General features: G+C 36.8%; 1 long non-coding RNA gene across 1 annotated transcript; it reads right to left on the bottom strand.

The window, feature by feature from the left end:
* Positions 1-427: 427 nt before the first annotated feature.
* Positions 428-2166, bottom strand: LOC125652664 (uncharacterized). Its single transcript, XR_007361634.2, has 2 exons — positions 2069-2166; positions 428-1450 (listed from the first exon to the last, which is right to left on the bottom strand). It is a non-coding gene; the product is annotated as an uncharacterized LOC125652664 (long non-coding RNA).
* Between the last annotated feature and the right edge of the window lie 6494 nt (positions 2167-8660).

Genomic DNA, 8660 nt, shown 5'->3' with positions numbered 1-8660 from the left:
CTTAGTTTTTGGACCAAAAAAAACAACAACTTTAACCTTGGTCATATATTTTATAACATAAAAGAGTTACAGCTTTCATATTTGGCATGTGTATTTCTTGTGGCAAGATCGACCTTTCAATTGACAAAATCTTTGACCTTGTGACCTTTGAAGACAAGTGGTGGAAGAAATATGCCACCATACTATACATAGACCTAAAAAGGTTTTTGATGTATTAGGGAGAGACTTTCATATCTCTGTTCTATAAATGGAATGACACTACAATATAAACCCTCCCAAATACCTACAGTTCTGTAGCCATGTCTGAGGACACTTTAACACATGCCATCAGCTTTAATGATGGGATTCGAACAAATTACTTTTTGATAGCCATGCAGCCTAATCCATTACACTAATCACTACTGACCAAACTATTTTAAAGTGTAGGTGAATTTTAAACAATTTATTAAAGTCTTGCATGATATGTGAGCAACAAATCAGAAATACTGAACAATAATCAAATACTGCATATGATGAATAACATGAAAGTGTAAAGTGCAAAGTAAACATAATACTGATTGGTATAAAAAGACATGATATATAGATATAAGTAAAATAATACTAGTGCAGTATCTACAGAACACCAATCATACTCTATGAATTTGAAAACAAAGTAAAACAATCCCCTTTCTGGCTTAAAATCTTGAACTACATTAATTATAGAAGTTGTGGATTGTTAGGTTGTTTTTTTCCAATAAAGTTGTTAAGTATGTGGGATATGTACACAAAACAAATTATGATTTTAATAAGGAATTTGGAATTTACTTTGTATTAATTTTGTCACAAATGCATACATTTCTTGCCATTTCTTTTAGAATGCCAAAAAATACCATAATTCTAAGCAGTTTTTGTTCAGAAAATATGGACTACGGCCTGCATTGGTAAGATCGTTAATCATCATATCAGTGTGTTGCATATATTTTATATGAAAATGATTTTGGACAACCCATGATTTCTATCTGAAAAGATTTCTATAAAGTCTACATTTTTGACAATTTTCAAGGAAAATGTATAACTTCACCAACTTTGTGATATCATATTTGAAAAAAAGGAATCAGTTGTGATGAAAATAATTATTCATTTTTTTTTTCACAATATTTCAACATGGAAATAAATGAATTTCAAAACAGTCAAAGAATGTTTGAATATGGCCTTAGGGCTGCAAATGCCTTTCTCTGGGTCCTTTCATAATACCTCTATCCACAAATACATGAATATGTTCATGAAACATCTAAATGAAATGTGATTAGAAAATTGATTTAACCAGTTTTATTTTAACTGGAGTTTTTAAACTTCCATTTTCACAAGCATAGTCATAACTAAAATAATTCCACAACTTCAACCATCACAAAGAATTGCTTCTCACTCTGTCAGTTGGTGAATTATGTCTAAATTTTCAGCTGACAATCATCTGAAAAAGATCATAAAAAGTTCTCAGTAACTTTGCAATTAGTACATGACAGCTAGGCAGCTGATTTAAAATTAAGAACAAAATATGATATCATTTAACGAAATGGTTAGTTATACTCTATCATTGATAGATAAAATTTAAAGAAAAGACAGTTTTAAAATACTTGGTAATAATAATACATTTTTGCTTGAACTGTGTACATATATTTTCATTTGTATTTACTATAGTTTAAAGGTATATTCATTTGATACATTATATACATAATGTGAAGCACATGCATGCTACATTTACTAAAATTACTACATAAATAAGTTAATATTCATATAATTAAGCTCAATGAAATAATCCCATTTCTCTATAGCTTGTTCTATTTTTCTTCTTCTCATTTTAGAAGCACTAATTGTTGGTTAGTTTAATAAAACTTCAAAATTTATATATTCCCATCACTCCCATTTCTTCCATTCTTTCCCATTTATTAAATATAGTCTACATGCAATTGTATTTCGACTACTTGTTATTTATACACTTAGATGATTAGTATTACAGCAAAATATATAATATTAATGCAATACATCTAGATATATACAAGTGAAAATGCATTTCACTAAATTGTAGTACATTTGAAATTTTGCTGAAATGTGTCAATATATGAAGCAATGAATTTTTGTCTTGTCACTGATTTAGCATTTTACCATTACCAGGTGCCTAATATTGACCTAGAATAAAGTTAATATACATGCTTATAAAAACCAGCTGCAAATAAAAGAATACATTTATAATATAAAAAATATGTATTTTTTTCTTTTTAAATTCTGACAAACTGCTCTCGTAGTTCTTTTATGAATTGAATTTTAGGACTTAAAAATTAAAATTAACTGATTTTTATCCACTTAGAATTCAGTTTAATATAATTGAATTCAAAATTAAATCTGATGCCTCCTCAACTCTTCTGCATGTCAGTAATATTTATATGAAATATCAATATATGTAAAGCCTCATCATTTATTGATAACATGAAGTGCAGCATAACATTTGCAATCAGCATTTTTATTATATTTTATTAAGCACATTTCATAAAATATTCTGCATGTTGATATTATTATTTATGATAGTTCATAAACTTGTACATATAAACAACGATATGGAGGAAAGTTTAAAAATTTCCCACAAATCTTGTTTTTAATAGGTGTCTGCAGCCATTCCCTTTCAGAAGATTACACATGCTGTAACGATTCAAGCCACAGTGTAGTCCGAAATATCTGATGTTTTCCTGGCTTTTTTTTTTTTTTTTTTTTTTTTTTTTTTATAATTTTGATATTTACTGTGTCAGGGAAACATCAGATATTTCGGACTAGCCACAGTGTTGCATGGACACACATGATATCCAAATTTCAAATACTCCATAACTCTACTTAAAAATGGTTCTGGATAATGTTGAGAAGATAGGTGATCAAAAACATGTACAGTTTAGTTTTCACTTTCAGTAATTGTGCAGTGTGTTTAAACTGTCTTAAAATTTAGAAAAATTCCAATTATCCCTACCTAATCTCCCCCAGGTTTCCTGGAGGCAAGGTTCATCATTTTTATAGCACTAGCTACAGTGTCATGACTTTATATCAAGTTTTGTAATTATATATACATTTTGTGACGTATGTCCTAGTTCATATAAAACTGCATTTAATGCACTTAAAAAAATTAACTGGAAATGACAACTGTACATATTTCTTTTCTCCTATCAGGATGAACATTTAGTACAATTTCCGGTATATAATACGTACGGTTAAAAAATAATCTGAGATCTGGATAATGACTAATGAGTCTAACACTGGGAAGAGTCGTTATGGCATGTACTCCTTAATTATAAAATATTTAATTATGTTTGTTCATTAAATGATTGATACATACATTTATCTTGAAAATGTCTACGCTCTCTGTGTGTTGGTGCATTTACGTCGAAGGTGCATCGAGGCTCATATCCAGATTCCTGTTGCTCAAACACGGTGCTACTGAATTGTTCTGGATAATGTTGCCTCTGTTTTCTACACCAGGCCTGTTCTTTTTTCATTTCAACCGCACACCAAGATTCTCTTGATTCTCCGAGTTCAGTTGCTTCAGCTTTTGACAAATGTTTACCTCCAGACATTGTCCAAGTTTTAAAATTATGTACCACTGCTTTCGTTGCTATGTGGAAGCGTCCTACATCCAGGTAATTTTACATAACCAAAGCTGGGGAATTACCTCCATAACATCAAACGTTTTGTTGATTATGATGGATGCGTTAAAAAAAAAACCATTCCAGTGGAAATTTATTATTCCGTGTACGAAAACGTCAAAAAATAGTCAATGATAATAATAATAATAAATCCGGATATACTGTTGTGGGTATTTTTTATCATTATACCTGCACTTTCTTTCGTGATCTTTTGCAGTCGGTAAATTTTTCACTGAATCTATTTTATTCGAAAATTATTGATGTTATCTATATATATCCGTCCGTCTGTCTGTCACATTTTCTTGTCAATGGAATTCCTCATACATTTTAGTTTGAACCATTTGTCTAAGATATCAATAGACAGCATATCATGAACTAGTTTTACACTGAATAATGCATAATCGTGATGTCTCCATATTTAAGTTATTAGTTTTGAAATTTTATCCAAGATCAATCTTCAAATTATTGAACATATCTACAAACGAATTAAAGATAGGTTAAATTCAATGAATAAATATAGATTGATTCAATTAAATTAGAAATCTTATTGAAATAGACCCATTTAAATTGAAGTTGATCCTTTCTTTAATTAGAGATAGACTAATAATAAATTTGAATAAAGTATGAAGTATTTGAGAATTATTTTATGCTTTGTAGTATTTGAATTATTTTTCATTAATCCGACCCATCATTAAATAATTGATCATTAGTAAGAGTATATATATATATATATATATATATATATATATATATATATACACACACACACAATGTATGTGTGTGTGTGACCAACGACACGAACAATATATATATATAATTAATGTGTTGAACTTGAGTAAGATGAGAATACCGTAAAGATTCAGTATGGATGATGATAGGTAGATCTTATGCCCCTAGATCTTATGCCCCCATCCCTATGTGAATTAAAAATAGACCTACCTCCTCCCATGTGAAATCCCCTTGTGAATTAAAAATAGACCAACCTTCACCTATGTGAAATAAAACTTATGGGTGGTAATGGGGATAAGCTCCCATTGTCTATAAAATGCTCCTCGTGGCGTGGGCCTCTAATAGCCTCTGACAACGAAGTCCAGCTCCTAGCCTGCTCGTGTGATTTGCATCAAGCCCGGCGGAACTGCTACTACTGATAACAGAAGGGGTGAAAGCGGGTTACCTATTGCCTGAAAACCAGTGCTTTGGGTAGATGGGACTCATCAGTCTGGGAGGACAGCTCATCTAAGAGAAGTAAAACTCTGGTTCCAAACCTCTGCTGCCTTGCGGCCATACCCACTTATGGGAAAGGCTAGGTGAAGGAAATCACTGATATAAAACCGAATGGGCGGACTGTGCTCAATATCCAGGGATGGAAAGCAGTCTAGGGAGGAAATTCCAAAATCAAACCACCTTTCCTCGAGGTTATTAGAGGTTTGTGTAGGGCCAACAACCCTACCTATAAAAAAAGCCAAGTTACAGAAGTATCAACGACAAACCAAAACCAACATAACCTGAGCCAGATTGGCCCTACTTCAAGAGGAACTATGATGCTATGCAATGAAAGCCGAAAGGAAGCTGCAGGGCTGACTCCCTTTCTGACACCCAGGAAAACCATCAGACTCGCTACTTGGAACATCAGAACAATGTATGAAGCAGGAAGAACAGCACAAGTTGCAAAGGAGATGAAGCACTACAACATTTGTCTCCTAGGACTGAGTGAGACGAGGTGGCTACAGACAGGACAGTTGAGGCTGACCACCGGAGAAACAGTGTTGTATTCAGGAGACCCCCCCCCCACACACACCCCCCGAAGGTGTAGGCCTTATGCTATCCCTGGAGGCACAACGCGCTCTTATCGGATGGGCACCTGTCAACTCCCGGATAATAACAGCTAAGTTCAGCACCAAGAAAAGCAAGATTAAATTGAACATCATCCAGTGTTATGCCCCACCAACGACGCTGGTGACGAAAAGAAAGACGCCTTTTACCAGCAACTATAGGCACTAGTCTTGGATAAAGCAGGGAAGAAAGATATGACAATACTTATGGGCGATTTCAATGCAAAGATCGGAGCTGATAACACTGGCTACAGTGAAGTCACGGGAACACAGGGACTGGGCTACATGAACGAGAATGGCAAGAGATTTGCAGACCTATGCTCCCTTAACCAGCTTGTAATAGGACGAAGCATCTTCCCTCATAAACAGATTCACAAGGCCACATGGAGATCCCCTGACCATGTTACAGAGAACCAGGTCGACCAAATTTGCATCGATTTAGCTCTGTCTTGTTCTTACATTTGGCATGGGAATTTGTATCTTGCTAGACTATTATAATTTGGAACGTCAGTTACATGACTGGCATAAGACAGTGGAGTTTTTCCGTTATTGAATACATTTTATTTTCATTATGCCAATATTAGTGTCCGTAGTGAGTGCGTATTAGTGGGCTTTATTTTGACAAATGATTTCGAGCTGTTGATTGAATTTAGCCATTATAAAATAAAGTTTCAGATTGTTAACGTTCCATATTATGGTAGATGAAGGAAATTAACATTTCAGCACGATGTAAAGGCTAGCACATGTATTTAGATTCTGTTTGCTTTGACAACTCGACATATTTAGATGAATGTAAATTGTTTTGTGAAGTATTATTTTCCTCGTTTAAAAGTGTATATATATTTCAATATATAGACATTATGTAATTAGTAAATATACATTTGCGACATTTAACTAATTATCGTGAAAAGGAGAGATATATGTCTGTTGTTTGCATTATGGGTGGGTGGGGGTTGTAAACAGTTAAATTCATTGGCAGTATGGGGTAATTTGTGTAATCAGTTTCGCCCCGTGCCTCCATGATTGTTTGTTTTTATTATCCCCCATGGAGCATGGAAAAATGTCAGGGTGATGAGAGGAGTAGACATTTCATCAGACCACCATCTTCTGTTGATGGCAGTAAGACTATGCCTCAAGAAGTTTAACAACACAACAAAGATGATGACAAGGTACAACGTGAGTGTCCTCAAAACAAAGGAAGTAAGGACAGCATTCCACCTCAACCTGTCCAACAGATTTCCAGCCGCTACAAGACCAGCTAGAAAACGTTGATACCAACATCGAGACCCAAGAAAGCGGCACTGAACACAAGCCGGACAAGAGCAGCAAAGGTAAAAGTTCACGAGGACTACACAGCCACAGAAAAAGAAGTTAAGAAAAGCATCAGGAAAGATAAGCGGGATCACATTGACAACCTGGCCAAACAAGCTGAAGAAGCAGCAGGACAGGAAAACTTGAGAGAACTGTATATGGTCACAAAGAAGCTCTCCAACAAGTTCCAGCAGACAGACAAGCCAGTGAAGGAAAAGAACGGGAATCATCTCACAACAACAGAAGAACAATTGAAGAGATGGGTAGAAGACTTTGGAGATCTATTAAATAGACCAACACCAGAAACGCCTCCAGACATACAACCAACCAATACAGACCTCCCGATCGACTGCGACAAGCCAACAAAGAGATCAGGAGAGAAATTACCACACTTAAGAATGGAAAAGCGGCAGGGCCTGACGAAATACCAGCGGAAGCCATCAAAGTTGATACAGAGACAGCTGTTAACATCTTGCACAACCTCTTCAAGAAGATCTGGGAGGAAGAAAACATCCCGGAGGAAAGGAAAGAAGGCATCCTCATTAAGCTACCAAAGAAGGGAGACCTGAGGGACTGCAGTGACTACCAGGGAATTATGCTCCTGTCAGTGTCTGGTAAGGTCCTCAACAGGATCCTTCTTGAGAGGATGAAAGAGGTAGTGGACCCAAAGCTCCGTGACCAGCAGACTGGTTTTAGACGTAACAGAGCATGTGTTGACCAGATAGCCAGTCTGCGCATCACCAGTGAACAATCAGTGGAGTGGAAGTCCCCCCTCTATACCAACTTCATCGACTACGAGAAAGCGTTCGGCAGTGTAGACCGCGAGACACTATGGAAGATACTGAGACACTATGGAATACTCGAGAAGTTCGTCTCCCTGATTCGTAACACCTACCAAGATATGACATGCAGGGTTGCCCATGATGGCCAGATGTCCGAGAGTTCTGAGTTCAATACAGGAGTTCGACAGGGATGTTTGCTGTCACCAGTCCTCTTCCCCTTGGTTATTGACTGGATCATGAGGACTACCATATCAGGCAGGAACAATGGTATACAGTGGACACTCCTGTCGCAACTCGACGATCTCGACTTTGCCGATGACCTGGCTCTCCTTTCACACAACCACAGTCAGATGCAGGACAAAACAACTCACCTCGTAACAACATCAGCAGAAACGGGACTCAAGATCAATCAGAATTGATGAAGATCAACACCACTGTCCAATTACCAGTTACAGTTGGTGGTGAGCCCATCAAAGAAGTTGAGTCTTTCATCTACATGGGGAGTGTGATGGACAGAGAGGGTGGCACAGACCGTGACATCAAGTGAAGAACCGGCAAGGCAAGAGCTGCGTTTACCATTCTAATCATCTGGGCCTCAAAGAACACCCGCATTACTACCAAACTGCGGATCCTCAACTCCAATGTTAAGTCTGCCTTACTGTATGGAGCAGAGACATGGAGAACAACCAAAACAACCCTGCAGAAGATCCAGACATTTTACAAAACCTGTCTCGGGCGCATCTTCAACATCCAATGGCCGGAAAAGATCACAAATGAAGAACTATGGAAGAGAGCAGGACAGGAACCATTAGACATTCAAATCGGACGGAGGAAGTGGGGCTGGATTGGACACACTTTAAGGAAGCCACCATCCAGCACCACACGCCAGGCCCTGACCTGGAACTCGCAGGGCAAGACAAAGAGGGGACGTCCAAGAAACACCTGGAGGCGTGACTCGGAGGCAGAATTAAAGGCGCAGGACATGATCTGGCAGCAAAATCAGCACAGAATCGAGTTCGTTGGAGGACTATTGTTGATGGCCTATGTTCCTCACGGAACGACAGGCCTAAGTA

The sequence above is a fragment of the Ostrea edulis genome, chromosome 5, assembly GCF_947568905.1.
Source record: "Ostrea edulis chromosome 5, xbOstEdul1.1, whole genome shotgun sequence".
Classification (NCBI taxonomy): Eukaryota; Metazoa; Mollusca; class Bivalvia; order Ostreida; family Ostreidae; genus Ostrea; species Ostrea edulis.
The sequence above is the reverse complement of the archived record's forward strand: the minus strand, read 5'-3'. Positions and strand labels throughout refer to the sequence as shown.